The 24,477-nt window shown below is 45.9% G+C and overlaps 1 protein-coding gene across 4 annotated transcripts in view; it reads right to left on the bottom strand.

Moving 5' to 3' along the window:
* LOC139275099 (interleukin-1 receptor type 1-like) overlaps positions 1–24,116 on the bottom strand; it is a 69,686-nt gene extending 45,570 nt beyond the window's left edge. For 3 of the 4 annotated variants that reach the window (XM_070892093.1, XM_070892096.1, XM_070892095.1), the window contains exon 1: positions 24,044–24,116. The gene's annotated coding sequence lies outside the window, so the exon portion shown is untranslated. The remainder of the gene's footprint in view (positions 1–24,043) is intronic. The other variant, XM_070892094.1, reaches the window with a different exon arrangement.
* Between the last annotated feature and the right edge of the window lie 361 nt (positions 24,117–24,477).

The following is a 24,477-nucleotide window of genomic DNA, read 5'->3' as shown; positions in this document are numbered from 1 at the left end:
TAGCAGCGCATTTGGAAAGAGGTGACATGATAGGTCCAAGTCAGCATGGATTTGTGAAAGGGAAATCATGCTTGACAAATCTTCTGGAATTTTTTGAGAATGTTTCCAGTAGAGTGGACAAGGGAGAACCGGTTGATATGGTGTATTTGGACTTTCAGAAGGCTTTCGACAAGGTCCCACACAAGAGATTAATGTGCAAAGTTAAAGCACATGGGATTGGGGGTAGTGTGCTGACGTGGATTGAGAACTGGTTGGCAGACAGGAAGCAAAGAGTAGGAGTAAATGGGTACTTTCCAGAATGGCAGGCAGTGACTAGTGGGGTACCGCAAGGTTCTGTGCTGCGGCTCCAGCTGTTTACATTGTTCATTAATGATTTAGACGAGGGGATTAAATGTAGTATCTCCAAATTTGCGTATGACACAAAGTTGCGTGGCAGTGAGAGCTGCGAGGAGGATGCTATGAGGCTGCAGAGTGACTTGGATAGGTTAGGGGGCAAATGCATGGCAGATGAAAGTATGTGGATAAATGTGAGGTTATCCACTTTGGTGGTAAAAACAGAGAGACAGACTATTATCTGAATGGTGACAGATTAGGAAAAGGGTTAGGGTTAGGGTACATCAATCATTGAAGGTTGGCATGCAGGTACAGCAGGCGGTTAAGGCGGCAAATGGCATGTTGGCCTTCATAGCGAGGGGATTTGAGTACAGGGGCAGGGAGGTATTACTACAGTTGTACAGGGCCTTGGTGAGGCCACACCTGGAGTATTGTGTATAGTTTTGGTCTCCTAACTTGAAGAAGGACATTCTTGCATTGAGGGAGTGCAGCGAAGGTTCACCAGACTGATTCCCAGGATGGCGGGACTGACATATCAAGAAAGACTGGATCAACTGGGCTTGTATTCACTGGAGTTCAGAAGAATGAGAGGGGATCTCATAGAAACGTTTAAAATTCTGACGGGTTTAGACAGGTTAGATGCAGGAAGAATGTTCTCAATGTTGGGGCAGTCCAGAACCAGGGGTCACAGTCTAAGGATAAGGGGTAAGCCATTTAGGACCGAGATGAGGAGAAACTTCTTCAACCGGAGAGTGGTGAATCTGTGGAATTCTCTACCACAGAAAGTTGTTGAGGCCATATTCAAAAAGGAGTTAGATGTCGTCCTTACTACTCGAGGGATCAAGGAGTATGGCGAGAAAGCAGGAATGGGGTACTGAAGTTGCATGTGAACTCATTGAATGATGGGCTCGAAGGACCGAATGGCCTACTCCTGCAACTATTTTCTATGTTTCTATGTTTTAAATGGGTGGCCCCTTATTCTGCCCTCTAGTTCTCATCTCCCCTATCAGTGGAAACATCCTCTCTGCATCCACCTTGTCAAGCCCCCTCAATCTTACACGTTTCGATAAGATCACCTCTCATTCTTCTGAATTCTAATGAGTAGAGGCCCAACCTATTCAACCTTTCCTCATAAGTCAACCCCCTCATCTCCAGAATCAACCTAGTGAACCTTCTCTGAACTGCCTCCAAAGCAAGTATATCCTTTCTTAAATACGGAAACCAAAACTGTACACAGTATTCTCGGTGTGGCCTCACCAATTCCCTGCTTTTATACTCCATCCCCTTTGCAACAAAGGCCAACATTGACCTTCCTGACCACTTGCTGTACCTGCATACTAACCTTCTGTGTTTCATGCACCAGGACCCCCAGGTCCCGCTGTATTGCAGCACTTTGCAATTTTTCTCCATTTAAATATTAACTTGTTCTTCAATTTCTTTCTGGCAAAGTGCATAACCTCACACTTTCCAACATTATACTCCATCTGCCAAATGTTTGCCCACTCACTTAAACTGTATGTCCTTTTGCAGGTGTTTTGGGTCCTCCTCATACATTGCTTTTCTTCCCACCTTTATATTGTCAGCAAACTTGGCTACGTTACATTCAGTCCTTTCATCCAAGTCGTTAATAGATTGTAAATAGTTGGGGTCCCAGCACGGATCCCTGCAGCACCCCACTAGTTACTGATGACAATGAACCATTTATCCCAACTCTCTGTTTTCTTCGTTAGCCAATCAACTGCTGTATTCATTCTGGTTCATGCCGGTTTGAGACTCCATTTTGGGTTGTATAAAGCACATGGTTTAAGTTACTTTTCTCCTGGCTCAGTTTGTCAGTTATTTACGTGCACACAATATAATTTGGTGATGAGAATGAATCAAATTAACCTCCCTACCCCCCCCCCCCAGCTTTCCTCTCCACACCTGAGGATCCTCCAATTCCGTGGCAGAGATGGATAAAAAGTTTTTCTCCCTACATCACGGGAAGTGGATTCAACGGTGACAACTCAACACCAGCTCGCCACTGTGCAATACTTATCCACTGCCTCGGCACCAAAGGCCAACGCATCTTTGGCCAAATCCAAGACACGGAGTTCTACGACAAAATGGCAAGCACCCTAGAGAACTATTTTGGTCCAAAGAAAAGTATCATGATGGAGAGATACCAATTTCGTAAAAGGGGGCAAGGAAACGGTGAACCAATCAAACAGTACATCATTTAATTAACTGAACTGGCCACTGCGTGCAACTTTGGAGCACTCAGAGGAAATGATCAGGGATCAAATTATTGAGAAAACAACGATCCCCCGCACTTAGGAACACTTGCTAATGGAGGATCATAAATTGACATTAGACAAAGCAACTTACTTGGCCATCCAAATCAAATCAGTGCTTTCCAATTCAAAAGCGATCAGATCCCCTGCTCCCCTGTGCAGCAGACTACAGCTACAGCCCATGTGCAAGGTGTTCATCCAAAGTGGAAATTATAGCAGAGACCGAGGGCTAGTAATAAGCCACCCACTACGGATCGTGGGCTTAACTTCCACTGCTTTAACTGTAGAGACAAATCACATTCAGCAAAGAGTCCTAACTGCCCTGTACGTGGGAAGGAATGCACTGCATGTGGTAAAATGAACCATTTTGCTAGTGTGTCACTCATCGCAGCATTTTCGACATGTGGACAACCACGATAGTGATGAACCCAATATGGGTTAACACCGTTAGTGACATTTCACACATCGGTTCGGGCAAATTCAAGGACTGAGGGGTAAACATTGACGGCATGCCCTGCTGCCTCCTCATTGATCTTGGAGCCAAAGTCTCCATATTGAGTGAGGTCGTGTACAAAACCCACTTCACGCACTGTCAACTGCAGCCCGCAACTTCCACGCTACATGCGTATTCAGACTCCAAAATTGAGGTACTTATAGTATATTGGGACAGACATAACCCCAAGGACATAACATTGGAGAACTTTTCCTTTCATGTCACGAAGGGATGAAGCCTCATGGGTGTTGACCTTTTTGACAAGCTTGGGTTCAAAGTTTATGACCCAATGGCACACCTGTGTACACGGTGGACTTTGACGAGCAGAATCCCTCTCTCTTCACAGGATTTGGAGTGACAACAAAATTCTGCCATTGTCCTCGCGTTGACCCTTCCGTCAAATGGGTTACGCAGCGACTTCGCCGTCTCTCATTCGCAGTTCGTGACCGAGTATCTGCAGAATTAACGCGACTCAAATCAGGGAATCATTGAGAGCATTGACTCCTCACCCTGGATCTCGAACTTAGTCATTGCTTGGCGTAAAAATGCGGAGATCCGCCTGTGTATCGACCTGAAAGAGGTCAACAAGACCATCATCCCAGACAAGTACCCTCTTCCTACTATCGACGAACTGTCTTCAGAATTCCACAGCTCAATAGTTTTTACTAAACGCGACATGCACCGCAGTTACCTGCAAATACCCCTAGCGGAGGACAGAAAACCACTCACGACGCATGATGGTCCGTATCAGTATCGACGCATGCCCTACGGACTATCTTCTGCACCAAGTGCGTTTCAGAAGATTATCACTACTATGCTAGCAGGCATAGAGGGAGCCCTCATTCTGCTTGACGATATCGTCATCCATGGAAGAACATGACCAGCGACTTCACGTAGTTATGGCTAGACTTGCTGCACATAACATTACACTTAATGCTGATAAGTGTATATTCGCTGCTGGAGAAATAAACTTTCTGGGCTAAAGAGTCAACAGAAGGTTGACACCATTGACACGATCCAGCAAATGCAAGAGGCTACCAATGTCAAAGGACTTTCATCATTCCTCAGCACTTGCAACTTCTATCTGAAGTTCGTCCCGCACTACACGCACGTTGCCAAAGCACTTCGCAAGTTGCTGCGCAAGAACGTCCCTTGGGAATACAGATTTCCACGCTCAGGCATTCACCACGCTCAAGGAGAAAATCACATCCCCTCCTATCCTCGTGAAATTTGATCCGAATGCCACTACATACGTCACCAAGGATACATCAGGCACCGCCATGGGTGCTGTGCTCACTCAATGGATTGACGGCCTGGAACGTCCAGTCACTTTCGCCCCTCATCTGCAAAACGTAAATACTCCACAGGGGTACGCGAAACACTCGCTTACATCTACGCACGTGAATGCTGGCACATCTACCTCTATGGCAGCAAATTTACTCTCCGGACGGATCACCAAGTGCTAACTACGCTACTCGCTACAACTAGATCTGGGAACAGACTACTACGAATCAGCCGATGGTCAGATCACCTTCATCAATATAACTTTAATATATACAGTACATCGCTGGCAATCGCAACCACATAGTTGACATGCTCAGCCGCTCGACACTTGGTGCTGACTTGTTCACAGATGACGACACATATATCACGTCAATGGTCACTCAGTCTATCAGAAACGTTGTCTCCTGCGACAAACTCAAAACCGAATCACAGCGTGATGCTACGCTCCAGCACACGTGTCACTTCCTCCAGACGGAGTGGCCTAAGCAAATTCCGGAAGAGCTGAAAACCTTCCAGACTTCGCGATGAATTTTCCATTTGGAACGATGGCTGCCTAGCTCGTGGTATAGAGCAGTGATTCCCAAGTCGCTTCAACAGCGCGTTCTCTCACTGGCACATGATGGACATCCTGACATTGTCTGCATGAAGAAGAGATGTCGCGATTCAGTATGGTGGCCTAGGATTGACACTCACAACGAGGAGTTTGTCTCACACTGCGAAGCATGAAGTCTGAGCGAAAAGGCCACAAACATCCGACCAGCGCCAATGAAGCCCATTCCATGGCCACAAAGACCATGCCAACAACTTCAGTTGGATATCTTCGGTCCCGTTGAAGCAGCTCTACAGCACCAGCGTTTCCTTGTTGTAGTACATGACCTGCATTCCAAATGGCCAGAAATTGATACAAGTTCAGTGACCTCATCAACAATTGTCACTATTCTGCAGCGTATGTCGACGAGGTGGGGCCTCCCAGAGGTCATAATCACTGACAATGGACCACAGTTAGTGTCTGATCAGTTTGCAGATTTCCTCACTCATCACGCTATCGAACATCGCCTTACTGCTCGGTACAATCCTCAAAGCAATGGAGATGTTGAGAGTTTTAACCGCGTCATCAGAGGGTTTGAAAGCCAACCTCACAGCACGTCAAACAATCGATGAAGCGGTTCAAACTATTCTCCGCACATTCCGTTCGACAAAGCACTCGCTAACGGGAAAGACACCCGCTGAGCTCATGATTGGGCGAATCTTCGCTGGCTACTGGACATTCTCAAACCCCCAGCCAAACCTAGCGCGAAGAGACCAGCAGGATAGGACAGAGGCACCGTTCTGTTTCCCAACCGAAACCTAGAGCAAACACTGCAAGTTCCACGTTGGTCTCAGCGTATCAGAACACGACCTGGCTATCTCAAGGACTTTGTCTGTACATAGATTGTGGTTTTAAAAAAAGAGGGGAAATATGTTGTGTTCATACTCTATTTATTTGTTACAGCTCACTGGATGGGAATTAGGACCCTGCGGGGGCTATTCACAGTTGCTGTACTCATGCTGGTTCATGCCGGTTTGAGACTCCATTTTGGGTTGTATAAAGCACATGGTTCAAGTTACTTTTCTCCTGGTTCAGTCTGTCAGTTAATTACGCGTACACAGCACCAATTATAATGTCACAGTTCACATTCAGCATGGAGAAGAATAGCTGAAGCAGATCATAAAATAATAATCTTTTTGAGGATGATCATATGGCAGACAACTTAAATAAACAAAGTAGTTTCTAATGATCATCAGAACCCCAAGATGTGTTCTCTGTTCTGTCATTTGTTCTAGATATCTTTTTCTATTGATTAGATTTGCTCCGTTTCTGGCCGGGGAGGGTGAAGGGCTATTATCAAATTTTAATTTTTGGATTTGAAACAGGCTTTGGACATTACTGCCAGTACGCTCCGTCTACTATATCCACACTGGGATCAACTACGGGCGGGGACGTCCATATTGGGAACTGGGTATTCTTATCTTGGTATTGAACATTTTGGGGTAGAGTTTCTGGCAATCGAGAAATTGTGCCCAAATCCACCTGAAATTGCACTGGTTAGGCTAGGTTTCAAGTTTCCGCTAAAATTCATTTACATAATCAAAAATTTTAAATCTTCCAAGCGCAAGTGGGTTTTGGCGTAACTCACGTTTAAAATTCCCCGATCTTTTGCAGTGGTACAGTATCAGCTGATTTAACCACCAAATCTGTTAACTACTGGCCGCTGGAAACATTCAGCAGCATGTCAGTGATAAGTTATCTACCACGAGATGGGTTCCCATCATTTACAGATACTTATCTACTACTACTGATTTTAATAGCAAATTGTTTCTGAATTTATTTTTACTCTGCGTAAATTTTACCCAGTATTTTTTTATATATATATAGTGGGAGATGGGGGAATGACACTTTTCCATTTTTTTTTTAGTACAACTTTTCTTATTATTAATATGTCACACATATTTAATTGATTGAGCATTATAGGGGAAATTTTGTGACTTTGTACTCTTAGCAGGGAACCTCATCCACTAGGAAGATATATTGGAAATTCAGGCAATTCACGATTCAATTTAAATGATTGGGAAAATCATGTGCAGCGAGCATTCGAATTTCCAGAATATATTTGAGAGCAAGATTCCCTGAAAGAAGTTTGGGAAGTGGGAAAAGTGTCCCTTATACATCAAAGTTACAACTTATTTGTGAAATTGCTTTTATCAAATATCTCCAGTAAAATAACACCAATTATTTCAAGTGCTGTACCAAAATATCACTCTCTTCAGCCTCCACTCATTCCTTTTGTCTCCCAAGAACAACTATGTGCCTCAAAAGACCAGCATAATGCCAAATCTTAGGGTTCTTAGGTACAAGGTTAAGTTACACGAGTTAGTGATATTTTGGGGAGAAATGCAGGCTTAGATGAGTACAATGATGAAGAAATTAGATGAACCACCAGTCTTCTACAATTGCTTGAATGGCGTAGGGAGTCTGAAGGTTTTCCTAAATTGGCTACAGATTTTTTTTCTCCTGCTTTTTGCCACTCCCAGGACAGGGCATTGTCGGTGTAGGTGGATGGAGCGTAAGGTTACCCATCAATTGGATGAGGCACTTCTTCCAATGATCTTTTCTCACTATTTCTTATGGTCTTGTGTTGAATGGAACTGCAACTGTATATTAAAAACCAAATCCCAATCTGAAATCATAAATTATTTCTTCTTCTAGCTAATGAGAAAGGAGCAACATTTATTTGTGATGCAGCTTCAATCAAATCTTTAAATGAAATGAGTCCTGTTGTCTGTGTGACAACACAGATTGAAACCAGTTGCTTTTGGCTATGTTGCTTTTCTCCATTTTATAGCACCCTCTCAATATCCATTCTCTTAGCCTGGTATCCCCAAGTATCAAGGGGAAAACTTCCCTTACTAACAGAAAGTAAGAATGCAAAATAGTTAGTCCTTGCTTGCTTACTCATCATGGCGCAATTTGCCAATGAAGCCCTTTTACTATGATCCCGACAGACTAGGCTGCAGGAAGATGGAGTTTTGGCTTCTTTCTCCCCTGTGGAAGTTAGGTATATAAATCAAAACCCAAAAAGTTCAATGCATGTAGAATTGGAGGGAACTATAACTCATTGGAGCTGCAATTAGAAAGATGCTATGGCAGTTACTAGGGAAGGGGCAGATGGGGGTTCTCCTGTAACTTTGGAGAGAGATGCAAGATCGTCCCTCTTCTGTCATCGAACTACAGTACGCGGACGATGCTCGTGTCTGCGCACTCTCAGAGGCCAAACTCCAAGCCATCATCAACACCTTCACCGAGGCGTATGAAAGCATGGGCCTTACGCTAAACATCCGTAAGACAAAGGTCCTCCACCAACCTGACCCTGCCCCTGGGTCATCAAAATCCACGGCTCTGCCTTGGACAACGTGGACTATTTTCCATACCTCGGGAGCCTACTATCAGCAAGGACAGACATCAAAGACAAGGTCCAACACTGCCTCCAGCATGCCAGCGCAGCCTTCGGTCGCCTGAGGAAGAGTGTGTTTGAAGACCAGGACCTCAAATTTGGCACCAAGCTTATTGTCTACAGGGCAATAGTGATACCTGCCCTCCTGTATGGCTCAGTGATGTGGACTATATACAGCAGACACCTCAAAGCACTGGATAATTACCACCAGTGCTGTTTCCGCAAGATTCTGCAAATCCACTGGGAGGATAGACGCACCAACGTCAGTGTCCTCGCCCAGGCCAACAGCCCCAGCATCGAAGTGCTGACCACACTCGACCAGCTCCGTTGGGTCCGACACGAGACTCCCTAACCAAGTGCTCTGCTTGGAACTTCTACATGGCAAGAGAGCCCCAGGTGGGCAGAGGAAACGCTTCAAGGACACCCTCAAAGCCTCCTGGGAATCCATGGCCCAAGATCGGCCAAAATGGAGGAAGAGATCTGGGTGGGCGCTGAGCACCGAGTCTCATCGCCAAGAGCATACATAAACCAAGCGCAGACAACGGAAGGAGCGTGCGGCAAACCAGGCTCCTCACTCACCCTTTCCTTCAACCACTGTCTACCCCACCTGTTATAGAGACTGTAATTCCCACATTGGACTGTACAGCCACCTGAGAACTCACTTTTAGATTTCGAGGGACTGCCTACGATGGTGGTGGGAGATCAACAGAAACCCTGAACAAACAGTATTAACACCTGCTTCCACCATTTCCCCAGGGTTTATAGTGGGAGATCATAACTCTCTGGAAATTCTACCCTATTGTGTTTGGTGCTTTGCCCGAAAGAAGTTGAAAACTTTGTAATCTAGTGCTGACAAGGGTCTTCACAATTTGCACCCAAACAAAAATATGTTTAGTCAGTGGGAAGGATGGAAAGCCCAATTATTTCCAATGGAAGTTTAGTGTAATTGGAAGGGTTTTGGAATACAGCCCTGCACCCAAGACAGAAAATATAAACACATGGCATCAGGATCCAGTGGCTCTAGAAGGGGAAATGAAATCAATGATAGGAGTTTGGGGAAGCGACAAGTACAGCATCAGGGAAACCCTACCAATAGACAAACCTAATTTAACATGACAAACCAGACACACAGTCACCCATTGATAAAAACAAATCAGAACATTTGCCACTGCAGTAGCCACTGTCTGTTGGATACAAGTATAGGAAAAGATAAGAAACCCATAATGTTTAATTACAATGGAGCAGACTTCAAGTGATTATTGACACTGATTCAGCCATATACGGAAAGGGTGGGTTGGGGGGGGGGGGGCGGTGGGGAGCGGGGAGTAGGGAGGTGACAGCTGAATAATTTTCCAAATTCCTTGCCACTGGTTCACAGTTGAGATTATGAAAAAGCCAGAGTCGATAGAATCAATTCCAAAGAAATCTGTTTGTTCCGTGATTGTATCAGTTAGCAATTCATGAAGGTGGGTGAGGGGGTGATGAGCACCACATAAATGCCAATCTGGAAAACTAGCAAAATCTGACCGACATCTTCAAAAGCTGCAGACTCACATACAACAAGTGTATTTAGAAAAACCTTTTTAACATGGGAAAGCATCCCAAAGCGCTTCACACAAAAACTGACCGAGCCAAAGAAGGATATGAGACTAAAAGCATGGTCAAAGAGGTAAGTTTTAAGGAGGAGAAAGAGGTGGGGAGACAGGAGGGAATCCCACAACTTAGGGCATAGACAGCTGAAGGCTCGGCTGTCAATGATGGGGCAAAGGGAGTGTGAAATACATTTCTACTTCACAATTGAAGAGGGAAAACAAAAATCCAACTGTCACTTTAGGAGACCAACAAGGCCCAGCTTACAAAAATGTACTTTTCTCTCTCCAAAGCCTCAGTCCCACCAGTTTAGAGGTCCACTGCCCCTTCCAGCCCAGTTATCCAATCCAACTCCCCAATCATTTTATGTTGACACAGTACCTCCTCCCAACCTTTGCTGTTCATGCTGACATTCATACCCCTCCCCTCTTTTCAAGTTAACAGTCTTCTTCCTTTCCAACCAACCCTCTGATCAAGCCAAGTTTTCTTCAACCCTTAGCTAATGCTGAATACTTCTTACTTCCTCTTCCCTCCTGTTAACACTGGGACCATTTCCTTCCCTCCCTCGAAGTGAAATCTGCTTCGTCTACCCTGCAATGTGTCAATCCCAGCTTCTTCCATCTCTTTACGTAGCCCTGCACCCAGCTTCTCCTCCTCCATAAAATCACTGCTTCCAACTTCTCACTTCTAGTCCTGCAAAAATCAATGCTCTCAGCTTCTTCACTACCACTCCTCCCCAAGTTAGGTTTCCAGCTTCTCCCCCAAGCATGTTCCTTGCTTTCCTTCTCTCCTCCACCCTTCCAACAGTAATCTTCTACCCCACCAAAAAATGTATGCCTCCAGCATCTCTCCTCCCCACTCTCAACTCCCAAACTGGTGCCTCTTGCTGCAAGTGGTTGACAGTGATGAACATGGGGAGTGCGATTCAGAGTCTTGTAAGTAGCAATGTGCAGTTCCAAATCATGTACGGCAGAAGCGCCAGAAGGTAGGAACTCTCAAGCAGAGCTTAAGGCACAGGTGTCTTCAGTGCTGATTTTCATCGGTTAACACAGACATGTGAACAGCATCCTCAAAACAATAACGTTTGGCACATATGGAATTATGTCTCATCTTTAAATACATTGTAACAATCATAAACTAAAGTCATGATACATAGGAAAAAAAATGTGCTTTAAAAATAACAGTAACATTCTTTATCAACTACAAATAAAGCTTTCCTGCCCAACGCCCCTCCCCCACCTCCTCCTCTTCTGATGGAGCCAACTCAGGCCAAGATAGTTTCACAAACCTCAGCAGCCACCAGTGGCTCTCCCAAGTTATGGAACAATATCAGCAGGTTATTCTACCATGGAGCACCTGAATTCTGTTCTTACCCAACGTTTGTATTGACATAATAGAGTGCACCAGATAGTCAATAGGAACGCTTGCTGACTTTGCCCTTCCCTACCCCACAGGCACTGAAATGGATTCCAGCATCCCTGGCTGAGATTAGTTCATCTGCGCACACTGAAATCAAACACGATTCCTTCTGCTCTCTGTAGCTGTCACCATAGATATCTTCTCGGGTTCACTTACTCTTGTAAGCAGTTCAGTCATCTTACTTTTATGGGTTTTGACTCACACTGGCCCAAATCTACATGGACAATAGTAGGACCGGAGGTGTAACAGTGAAACCCCTTATGATCTGAACTGGATATTTATGCCAAAGGGAGACCGAGTTATCACTAAATGAGGCAAAGCATGGTTTGAATCATTAAGCTGCTTTATTCCACAGTAAGGTATATGTACAGAGTAACAGCAGTAATAAGATTTTCTTACTTAAATAGGTAAAACTTATCTTTGCACAACAATATTCAAAATAATGTCGATCTTCCCTACTCCATTTCCACGGGTCATTCTGCTTGACTTAAAACAAGTTAATTCCTCTGCATTCTGTCCCACAGCCCAGGGTATACCTGCTCTCCCTGCAGTCCCTGTCCTTCACAGCCTTTTACTGTCTTCCTTCCCGTTTGGTGTCTGTGTTCTGTTTTAAAAGCCTCTCTGTCAAAAAGCCCGTTCTTCTACTGCCCTCTCTGTGGGCCGAAGTTTCGGGCCGCGCCGAGAACGGCGCAACCCCGAGCTGGACACCTGTTCTTCGCGCCCAAAAGTGCGCAGGAAAAAAAACTGCCAGATTCTCCGGCTGCTCGGAGCTCTAAGCCAGCTTGGCGCGGTGCGCAAATCACAGCAGGGGGCGGAGCCAGACACTCGCGCCGATTCTGTAAGCAGTGGTGGGGCGGGCCTAATTCAAATAAGGCAACGTCGTGCCGGTAACCCTGCGCGTGCGCACTGGAGCGTGCGCGCACGCGCAGTGTGAAACAAACATTGGCACTCGGCCATTTTTAAAGGGACTGAAGAAAAAGTGAAGATTTGTCTCGTGGACTCCTGGAAAGGCTTGTGATTTAACTTTAGTAATATTTTTGTGTGTGAAGGAGTGCTTTTAGCAGCACTGTTGAATAAATCACCTGCTGAAATCAGTGAGTGCAGCTTTTCACTGCTAAACTTGTAGAACAGGTGCTGCATGCACATTAAGGACTGTGTTTTGAGAAATAAGATTGCCAATTCAACTTTGCAATGGATCAACGTCCACCAAGAACAAAGAATTTCTTGCATAAGGAAGTGGAGATATTAGTCAACGTAATTGAGCAGAGATGGCAGGAGCTAGATACCAGCAACAGAGGTCGCATAAAAGTGCCACCAAAAGAAGTGAAGAAACACTAGAACCAAGTTGCAGAAGATTACTGCGCAGTGGTGCATACCATGAGATCTGGAAGCCAGTGTAAAAAGAAATGGCATGACCTTGGTCAAGTAGTTAGTATAAGTAATATTTTCCATTTTTTATTTAATGGCTATCTGCGAGGTGGGACATACAGACTGACACACTCTGTAAAAAGTTATATTTTACTCTTTGCAGAAGAAATTGGCCCACAACAAAAGGGAGGCAACTCGGACAGGAGGCGGCACGCCCAATCTGCATCCACTGACACCCTTGGAACAGAGGGTAGCTGCTATGATGAGTCGGACATGGAGAAAAGCAATCAGTACAGCACAAGCTGGGCCCGCAGGCGAGGAAGACGGCAAGTCCTGAAAATGCATCGTGGCCCTTTAAATCAACCTGCTATGTGTCAGAGTACTCATGCCACCCATCCGGCCCCCTCCCTTGCTGTTAAACATTTGACTGCGCTGATGTATTTTGCAGAACATGATGATGATGATGATGATGATGATGCTGCTGCTGCTGCCAATCCTAAGGATCCTGAGGGTACAGAATAAGAACCAGACTGGATGATGGCAGCGATGACTGAAATGTCTGCAGGGGAGAGCTTCCAAATTAATGTTTATGAGCCCCCATCTAGCATAGGTTTTGGTTCTACCTTGCATGGTTTTGATTCCGATGTTGCGGGTCCCAGTGGTGCTGCTGGTAGAATGCAGCATTCTACAGTCAGTGCACCACCGTCCAAGCCTGCGCCTCCCACTCGCATAGGTTCTGGTTCCACCTACTATGGTTTTGATTCCGACACTGCGGGTCCCAGTGCTGCTGCTGATATCATGGAGCAGTTTACACCCATTCACCCACCATCCCAGCCCACGGCTCGCACTCGAGTGCTGTCGTCTGGAACACCGAGTGTTCCACCATTTCAGCCCGAGCCTCTCCCTCTAGTTCTGCAGTCTGGAACACAGAGCATCCCACAGTCCCAGCCCGCGCCTCCCTGTGCAGTGGTGCCGCTTGCAACACCGAGCATCCCACCGTCCCAGCCTGCACCTCCCTGTGTAGTGGTGCCACGAGGCTGACCCAGGCAGAGGAGAAGGAGATTGGAGACACGCTCTCCTGAGATGCAGCATGCAACAGATGCAGCTCAGGTTGTGGCATTGGCGAATGAGCTTACCCGATCACTCATCGGTGGTGTCAGTGCAGTGGATGAAGAGTTGATGGTCCTGACGGAGAAATAGCAATAATGGCACGGGAACTTAGGGCGGGAATGTCCGAGTGAGTGCAATCGACGACACAGGCCGTCAGGGAGGACACGCAAGTGTCAGCACAGGCCATCAGGGAGGGCCTGGTTGAGGTAGCTGCTGCAATAAGGGCACACAGCCTGGCCAATCAAATGACACCCCCATGAAGAAGTGAACATTCACTGAGATATGGATGAGACATGGGTTGCAGCCTTTCTTTGCTGCTTTTGTTCTTGTTCTTGATGTAGCTGTAGTAGCGTTTTTCAAATTGAAATTGTTTTGCAAGTTTTGTAACTTTACAACTTATAAGTGATCTTATGGTTTTTAAGTGATCTTATAGTGTAAATGCTCTCACATTTTGTATCTTATTTAATTTTGCACCTAAAAAGTGATTCTGAAGTTTAAGTGATCTTAAGAGTGTAAGATTTTTCACATTGAGATTGTTTTGTAACTTTACAAGTTGATAAGTGATCTTAAAAGTTTTTAAGTGATCTTCAAGAGTCATATTAAAAAGTATAGTTTGATACAACAAATATTTTACTACAGTGACGTTAACTTTTCAATAAAATATTTTTTCATTAAAACTGTTTCATGTTCCATTAACACAACACAACATAGGAACAACTCCAAAGAATATGTCCATGTGCAACAGTGGTCGCAGAGCCCTCAGGCATCAGTAGTTGAAGCGTTCACGGATGAGCTGTTTGCGCAAGGCTCGAGCAATCGTTAAAGGGGCACGATGGATGGCCCTCCTCCGACCTCGTGCTCCGGCATCAGGCACTTGCATGCTTTCCTGATCGTCGTCATCATCCACATCCTGCTGTTCCGTAATATTATCATGCACTGGACTCTCACGTGGGTCTTCTGGTTCCACTACCAGCTCCTGCTGCCTCATGATGGCTAAGTTATGAAGAATGCAGCACACAATAGTGAAGTGACTGACAATCTGAGGAGTGTATAGCAACGGTCCTCCAGAATGGTCCAGGCATCGGAATCGCTGTTTCAATATGCCAATGGTCCTCTCAATGATGCTGCGTGTCGCAATGTGCGCCATGTTGTATTGACGGTCAGCTTCTGTCAGTGTCACGCGTAGGGGCATCATGAGCCAGGTGATCAGGCCGTACCCTTTGTCTCCCAGTAGCCAGCTCTGCCCTTCTGGCTGCTAGTCAAACATGTCAGATATAACGCTGTCGCATAGGATGAATGCATCGTGAGTGCTGCCAGGGTACCTGGGGGTCCTTGTGCATGAATCCCAAAAGGTTAGTTTGCAGGTAATCAGGAAGGCGAATGGAATGTTGGCTTTCATTGCGAGAGGGATGGAATACAAAAGCAGGGAGATCCTGCTGCAACTGTACAGGGTATTGGTGAGGCCGCACCTGGAGTACTGCGTGCAGTTTTGGTCACCTTACTTAAGGAAGGATATACTAGCTTTGGAGGGGGTACAGAGACGATTCACTAGACTGATTCCGGAGATGAGGGGGTTACCTTATGATGATAGATTGAGTAGACTGGGTCTTTACTTGTTGGAGTTCAGAAGGATGAGGGGTGATCTTATAGAAACATTTAAAATAATGAAAGGGATGGACAAGATAGAGGCAGAGAGGTTGTTTCCACTGGTCGGGGAGACTAGAACTAGGGGGCACAGCCTCAAAATACAGGGGAGCCAATTTAAAACTGAGTTGAGAAGGAATTTCTTCTCCCAGAAGGTCGTGAATCTGTGGAATTCTCTGCCCAAGGAAGCAATTGAGGCTAGCTCATTGAATGTACTCAAGTCACAGATAGATAGATTTTTAACCAATAAGGGAATTAAGGGTTATGGGGAGTGGGCGGGTAAGTGGAGCTGAGTCCACGGCCAGATCAGCCATGATCTTGTTGAGTGGCGGAGCAGGCTCGAGGGGCTAGATGGCCTACTCCTGTTCCTAATTCTTCTGCTCTTGTGTATCTCGCATCGACTGACATGATGCGCTGCTTGTCGTCACACACGAGCTGCACATTGATAGAGTGGAAACCTTTCCTATTTCAGTACTGCTCAGAATCCTCCACAGGTGCTCGCAAAGCTATGTGGGTACAATCAATGCAGCCCTGTATCTTTGGGAAGCCAGCAATCCTGAAGAAGCCCACAGCCCTCTCATGGATCGCTTGTGCGGTCATTGGGAAATTGATGATGTTATTCCTTCGCGCATACAGTGCAGCCGTGACCTGGTAAATGCAGCCATGTATTACACATCTCCAGTTGCAGCCTGAAACGATCCCGAGGCATAGAAAGAAAGTGCAGCTGTTACCTTCACTGCAACAGACAGGGCAGTTGGCATTCTGCTTCTTGGCTGCAAATCTGCTCTCAGCACATCACAGATCTCAGTGACAACTTCTCTGCGGAAACGCAGCCTCTTGACACAATCAGCCTCGCTCATGTCCAGGTACGAGCACCTGGCTCGATATTGTCGATGTGAGTAAGGTCTCCTGCCCATCAACCTACGGGCTATGATGTTCCTGGTGCGGTGAGCTCTAATCAATTCTCTCCTATGCAGTGAATTGACAGCGAACCATTGCATAATACGTGGTGTTGACAATGCAGCACCCTTTCTGTAAATTTAAGTTTAAAACTATCTATGTGGCTGCCTCTCCCTATCACGTGGCCAAATGGCGTCAGTCCCCTCACAGCTCGAAGCTGCTTGCTGTATCTTCGGCTGCCGTCGAGCCACTGGCTCCACCCCTATCGCGTGGCCAAATGGCCTCAATCCCCTTCGCAGCTTGAAGGCTGCGTGAGTGTTGTTTCTTCGGCTGCCGGCCAGCCTCTGATGGAAGGAAGGCCTGCCTGAAGTACCGCAGCTCGAAGGATGCTTGCTGCCGCTGTTGGGCTGCCGTCGAGACACTGACGCCACCCCTGCCTGTCTCCAACATGAAAGGCCTGCCTGAAGCACAGCAGCTCGAAGGCTGCTGCTGTTTCACATAGGTAGGAACATGGATTATTTAATCTTTTCTTTGCTTATAAATTTTTATTCAGGTTGGATCTTTATTTGTGTAAGTATGACTGCTGAATGATTGTAGAATTTAATTACTTCCCCCCCCCCCCCCATTCCCTACGCCTAATTTTCTAAGTGTAGGCAAGGTTTTTTTGAGTGTACAAAAATCTTCACTTACTCCATTCAAAGTTAGTTTGGAGTAAGTTTTCACTGCCTAAACTTTGAAAACAGGCGTAAGTGGCCGGACACGCCCCCTTTTCAAAAAAAAATCTGTTCCAAACTGAAACTGTTCTAATTGACTAGAACTGGAGCAAACTAAATGCAGAGAATTGCAATTTCTAAGATATTCCATTCTAAACCAGTTGCTCCAAAAAAACAGGAGCAACTCAGGCTGAAACTTGGCCCCTGTAATCAAAGAGTTTTCCAACACAATGGAAAGACACCCCTCACCAAATTTTTAAAAAAAGTGATTTATTAGCTTTTTTGGGTAAGTCTCTGGGAGAGATACGTTCCATTTAATATACAGGGTATTAACCTTTCATCTAAGTGCTTGTTTATTTACACTGTCGAGAATACTGATTTCTTTTAAAAGCCCAACATTAATTCTTTATCCAAATTCTTTCCGTGGAAAAAGGCCATTAAATCCAGAAACAGCACATTGGGGGTTGGAGCTACACAAGGCAATTCTTTAAAGTAGGGTGTCTGACCTTTTGAAACACTGCCAGATCCTTGTGATGCAACCAGTGGATTACATCTGATTGAGTGCACTATAATTTTAGTGGGTGTGAAAAAAAGCTGTTTTGTCTAATCCTTCATTTCTGTGCCTCTCATCTCTCTTCCTTCACTGCTGCCTTTTTCCACTTTTACACACACCCCTTTCCCTTTCTGACATGTCTGCTTTTACTTCTCTCTCTTTGTCCCCAACTATGGGTGACAAGGTGACGACGGCATTGGGATTACTTTAGAAGCAGCAGCGGGTAGGGGACTCGAGCAGTAGTTAGAAGTAACAGGATCAGGTTGGTGGGCAGGTTAGGAGTGACCACTGCACCTGGTGCACGGTGGGAAGGAATGTCAACAACACTGTGATATTCTGGCGGCCAATTATAAGGGATGGCAGTATTGCCAACTCAGGCTCAGCCTTTGTGATCCTAGTCAGTCAGCTTCCTCCATTGTAGCTGATTCTTTGCCGTCCATCTCAGTAAAGACCGCACTTACGTGAGGCGAGCACTATTCAAGAAAAGCACTCACCTCTGGAAAAATCCACCAGCAGAAACAGTTGAAGAACCCATGGGCTTGTGGAAAATGTTAAAAGTTCTCAGACTGCCTTCCAGCTTCATCAGCAGGAGTGCACTGGATTGACGGGCAGCTCCAGTTAGTGGCAGCACTCCTCACCTTCAAGTCTGAACCTGCAGCATTGTGAATGCGGGAGCTACCTGTTAATTGTGTGCACTCATGCTGACCACCTGAAAGTTTTTTTTTAATTCCCACAAACCACCAACAGACCAGATGTTGCTTTTGGTGAGAATGACCAAAAGCTGGAGCACCAAACTTGATAAGATCAGTTTGCAGGCCAATTTGATTCAATGTTGGACAGTGCCACCTTAAAACTACTGGGCCATTTGGGGAGATTTTGGATACCACCCTTTAAAAACACGTTTTGTTTTACTGATATTTTAGAAGGGCAAACGGAGCAATTGTATAAAGCATCAATAATGCTTTTAATTAATATAACCATATTCAATTTCTAGAGGAATACTCATTACTGTCACCATCAAGGAGCCTATCCTTTGGTTTCAATTAACCCATTTACTTTTATAATAGCATTCTCAATGCTGTGACAGTCTGTTTTAATGCTAAATGTTGTATGGAGTCAGCAAGCATCACAATGCTGGAGGAGTATCAGGAAGGAAATAGCCTTGGATTTTGCAGCAACAATTCCACAGTTGTTTCCTCTTAAATAATCAAAACTCTTTTTTTTAATGTTTTATTTTAATAGCTGATTTGTGTGTATTTTCCCACTGCTCCTTTGCAACAACATAGAACAAACTTCAGCAGGAGTCGGATATTGCGCAAGGTCTTGATTATGGTTAGCATGCTGCCATAAATAAGATTAGCAATCAAGCACCATAATATTATTATTTTACCTTTGAAGCACATTGCAAGGAAATGAGGGAAGGCAACAAGAAAATGATTTGCCAAAATACAATATTTTTACCAGATGGACAAGAATTTGGCTTCAATGTGAACATCTTCCCATGTGGTAATATATCAATTGCCTGTAGAAACTAGTTTCTCAAAACTGGAGCCAATTTATTCCACAGCATTTGAAGTCCCCACACATGCAGATTTTTAATAAACACCAGTGATTAGAAATTATTTTGGACTACATGCAATATACATGTCATGCTGCTGTTATACAGTGGGCATCATTCAACAGTAGGAGCCCTTTTAGACCAGTGCAAGGAAGCAGTGCCAAGATTCTTTTAATTTTTCCATCAATCTGCAGTCAGGCAAAGACCAGCTCTACACCAGTATCCCACGGTCAGCCAAATCTCATAGAAAACAGGCAAAACCACAATACAGTCCATTTGTAGAAATATTAGACTCCAGCAGGACACTTGAACTATTTTTAAATGTTGCAGCCGGTGTGGCAGCTGGAGCAGCCAAAGTCCATCTCCTAGAAATAAATGGCCACTCAACTCAAGTGCTGAACTGATGCTGGCACCACTACGGGCCCAAGTTTCCACAAGAAAAAAAACGGGCGCCCCTCCGAGCTGGGCGCCCGTTTTTCGCACCTAAAAAGATCCTCGGTATTCTCCACCTACCTGTAGGTCCTCTGGCCCTCGGCACAGCCAGCACGAGCTGTGGGGGGGGCGGAGCCAGGTCCCTGCGCTGAAAACAGTGCCGGGACCTCTGCACATGCGCACTACAGTCGGCACGCAAGTGCAGCAGCGCCAGGCGCCGAACTGTGTGGGAGGGGCCCGAAGCACGCAGCCCCTAGCCCTGGCTGAATGGCCTCACTGGGGCTGCGTGAATAAGGCTCCTCCCACGGCCAGCTCCTGCTCCCCCCCCCCCGACCAGACCCGACCCGACACCCGCCCCGAGACCCGACACCCGCTCCCCCCCCCCCCGACTGGACGCGACCCCCCCCCCTCCCACTGGACCCGACTCCCGCTCCCGGACTGGATCCGATCCCCCTCTCCCCCCCCTCCCCCCCTCTCCCCCTCAGCGGCACGAACGGCTTTCTTCCCCCCCCTCAGCGGCACGAACGGCTGCAGAATTCTCCCTGGCTGAAGCACTTTCACACAGGTAGGAAGATGGTTTATTTAATCTTTTCTTGGCTTATAAATGTTTATTCAGGTTGGATTTATTTGTATAATATTTGTAGAAGTATAAATAAGGATTTATTGTAGAATTTAATGAGTTCCCTTCCCCCCCCCACACCTCGTTCTGGACGCCTAATTTGTAACCTGCGCCTGATTTTTTAATGTGTAGAACAGGTTTTTTCAGTTCTACAAAAATCTTCACTGGCTCCATTCTACTTTAGTTTGGAGTACGTTTTCACTGTGGAAACTTTCAAATCAGGCGTCAGTGGCCGGACACGCCCCCTTTTGAAGAAAATATTCTGTTCCAAAGTAGAACTGTTCTACCTGACTAGAACTGCAGAAAAAAAAATGTGGAGAATTTCGATTTCTAAGATAGTCCGTTCTCCACCAGTTGCTCCTAAAAATCAGGCGCAAATCATGTGGAAACTTGGGCCCTATATTTCTGCTCCTCACCTAGTTTCACACCTTTATGATGGTAGAATTGCAGTACAGTATTCTATCACAACCAATCTGGCAAATTGAAGCATAACATACCATACCAGGTCACTGCTTCGGCAGACTGAGAACATAGCAGCTACACATTCCCAACTATCGGGTATTTATAATTCCAGGGCAATAGTGGGTAATTTTAAATTTACCAGAGGGCATAAAATCGAAGTTGCGGGTCAGGTGCCTGTAATAGAAAACACACGTGTGGGGGGTGGGGTGGTGGAGGGGGGGGGTGCTAAATTCAATAGCCCCCCCCCAAAAAAAAAATGGGTGCAGGGATCGCGATATGCGATTAACCCACGCCCATTCAATGTAATGCAGGCAGCACGAAGCGTGCAGCCAGCACTAACCGTGCTGTTGATTAGCTGCACACATCAGCAGAGGGCCCAAAATCGTGAGAGGCTAGCACCACTTAAAGCTAGCCTGCACTGCTTAAAGCTAGCCTGCACTACTTAAAGGGGATGTGCATTGTGGCTGGAGCAGGTGCTGGACGTCATTCAGAAGCTGAATCTGACCTGCGAAACAGTGAAGAATGGCACGACATGGGAGAGAACCAGCTCCAAGGTTTTCGGACGCTGCACTGGAGGTTTTAGTGGAGGAGATGGAAAGGAGGAGAGATGTCCTGTATCCACAGGGGACCAGAAGGCCCTCAGACATATGTTCAGAGGCAGTGGGAGCAGATAGCCGTGGAGATCAATGCCAGGAGTCAAGCCCCGAGGACCACCCTCACGAGTGGCCATGGTCACCTTCACAGCCACTGGCAATGCAGTCCTTGCCCTGCTCTGAGGCTGCAGTTGTGGCTGCATCAAATGGAAGATTTCAGTGAGGATGTCCTTACTGAAGCGCGTATGTCTCACACATTGGTCCTCGCTGAGGTTCAGGTAGAAATGCTCCCTGAACACCCTGGGTGTGGCTATTACATTGCCTCCTGCTGGGAGCCCTTCCCACCCTCCTCCCTCTTCCAGCAGCTTGTCCTACACTACATGGCCTCTGATCATTCTCCAAGTCATGCTGTATTCCAAGAGGAATTCCTGCGAGTGCATACGTCTGGCAGGAAGTGGTTTGTGCAGAAGCCTTCAAATCAACAAAATGCTTCAGCACCTGCCACCTGTAGACTTTTGAAATAACTATAGAAAAGCACCAAACACTTGTAGAATGTACCAACAGCCAGAATATATCAACCAGCAACTAACCATCATCTAACAAAGATGGGTGGGAAAGCAAATTGTGAGGAGGACACAAAATATCTACAAAGGGATATAGACAGGCTAAGTGAGTGGGCAAACATTTGGCAGATGGAGTATAATGTGGGAAAATGTGAGGTTATCCACTTTGGCAGAAATAATAGAAAAGCAACTTATAATTTAAATGGAGAAAAATTGCAAAGTGCTGCAGTAGAGAGACACCTGGGGGTCCTTGTGCATGAAACACAAAGTTAGTATCCAGGTACAGCAAGTAATCAGGAAGGCAAATGTAATGTTGGCCTTTATTGCAAGGGGATAGAGTATAAAAGCAGAGAAGTCCTGCTACAACTGTACAGGGTATTGGTGAGGCCACACTTGACGTACTGCATACAATTTTGGTCTCATCGTCATAGGCAGACCCTCAAAGCAAGAATGACTTGCTTACACGCAAAAAAGAGATGAGGTCACAGGTGTTTCAATGAAGGAACTAATACTCCAGATCCCGAACTACATCTTGAAGGGTGGAAGATGCCTGTGCGTGGATTTAAAAAAAAATGCGTGGTGGACGTTGCACACTGGAGACCAGCTCTGCTGCACGGACCTAGCGCGCATATATATCACAGTGTGGGCTGGTCCGTGCTGCCCTCAACTCACACCTCTCCTGGGCCCCAGTCACTTCCCTCTACAAACTTTGCCGCACCTTCGCCCCTCCTGCTGTGCCTGCCCACACTGCAATCAGCGACCTGTTTTGGTCCACGTATTTAAGGAAGGATATAGATGCATTGGAGGCAGTTCAGAGAAAGTTCACTAGGTTGATTCCAGAGATGAGGGGGTTGAGTCTATACACATTGGAGTTCAGAAGAATGAGAGGTGATCTTATTGAAACTTATAAGATAATGAGGGGGCTCGATAAGGTGGATGCAGAGAGGATATTTCCACTCATAGGGGAAACTAAAACTGGGGACATAGAATAAGGGGCCACCCATTTAAAACTGAGATGAGGAGAAATTTCTTCTCTCAGGAGGGTTGTAAATCTATGGTATTCTCTGCCCCAGCTGTGGAGGCTGGATCATTGAATATATTTATGGTGGAGATACAGATTTTTGAGCGGTAAAGGAGTAAAGGGTTATGGGGAGTGGGCAGGGAAGTGGAGCCGAGTCCTTGATCAGATCAGCCATGATCTTATTGAATGGCGGAGCAGGCTCGAGCTGCCAAATGGCCTACTTCTGCTCCTATTTCTTATGTTATGACCTGCAAGTAGTTGATGATCCCTTTAAATAGCGCTGGTCTGGTTGGGTCCTTCCTGCTGCTGAACACATGTTCAGCTGTGTGAGGTTAAGAGATGGCATTAGCTGAAGCGTTGAGCTCCAAAATGGCAGCGCTATTGTCAAATGATTGGCATCATGATTTGCCTGCTCGACGTTCACTGTGCAACCGCACTAACGCGCTCAACAAAAAAGCATCCAGCGCAATTCGCCCCACAAGCATGCGTGCCATTTGGAGCCCCAACGGCATTTGTAGCGCCCAAAAAACACGGATAATGATCAGAATTTTGCACCCATGTTTTTTCCTTTCCATTTAAATCAACGGAAAGGAAAATCTGGTGGATTCTAGAACAGGTGCCCAACCTGCAACGCCGGTTTTACGCTCCGGAGGTAAATTGAAAATTACCCCAATGATATTTCCCCCATTTCATGAGGGACTCAAATCCTTACTTCCTAATTTTAAAAATTCTCACGGGAGCAAGGAACTTATCACAGCTTCTGTAACTGAAAAAAGCTGAACATTAATAATATTCAGTTCCATTTTAAATAAAATGGTGACGTTACCAGCAACACTGTCAAGACCCCTGGCATAAATACAAACTAATACCAAGACTGGCCCTGACTATTCCCAGCAGTTTGCTAACGTTCTGAAAATGACTAAATTGGCCAATACCCCAGTAAACACAACTGCAGCACAACACTTTCAACATGCTGCTGAAAATCACGAAACTAAACTGCTTCCCGATTTCTTTTTCAAACAAAACTATCATTTTCCCAATTCCCATCCCATTTGTCGCTACTATTCTCCCCTCATCGCTGGAAGCCCTCGCCGCCAGTGCTGTCTATTAAAACATTACTTACCGCCAGGATGAGCAAAGCTGGCAGCACTTTTCCTTCACCGGGACAACCTGGCTTCCACGCGCTTCCTCTTCAACTGAAGTGCACCGAAATTTCGCAACCGTCTTTCCACACGTCAGCCCGCTGCAGCTCCGCGTGACACGGAGGGGAGGAGGGACTGAGGGAGCAAGCAGCCCAGCCAGCGAGGGCAAGCAATGGGCATTCACCGTGTGCGTGCTGGAGCTGGTATCGGGGGAAATGTGTTAGCAGAGTGTTTGATCTCACTAACCACGAGGGGGGATTTATAATGTGCTTTTCCGAACAGCAAGCAGACAATTGAAAGCTGCTTCTCCGTCATTGATGAGTGTTCTTTCTGCGTCCATCACTCGAATTGCTCAACATATTTTTCAAACTTTGATATTTCCCAATTTGATAAGTCAAATTGGATCAACTGCAAA

The sequence above is a fragment of the Pristiophorus japonicus genome, chromosome 10, assembly GCF_044704955.1.
Source record: "Pristiophorus japonicus isolate sPriJap1 chromosome 10, sPriJap1.hap1, whole genome shotgun sequence".
Classification (NCBI taxonomy): domain Eukaryota; kingdom Metazoa; phylum Chordata; class Chondrichthyes; family Pristiophoridae; genus Pristiophorus; species Pristiophorus japonicus.
This window is presented reverse-complemented; position numbering and strand designations above follow the sequence as displayed.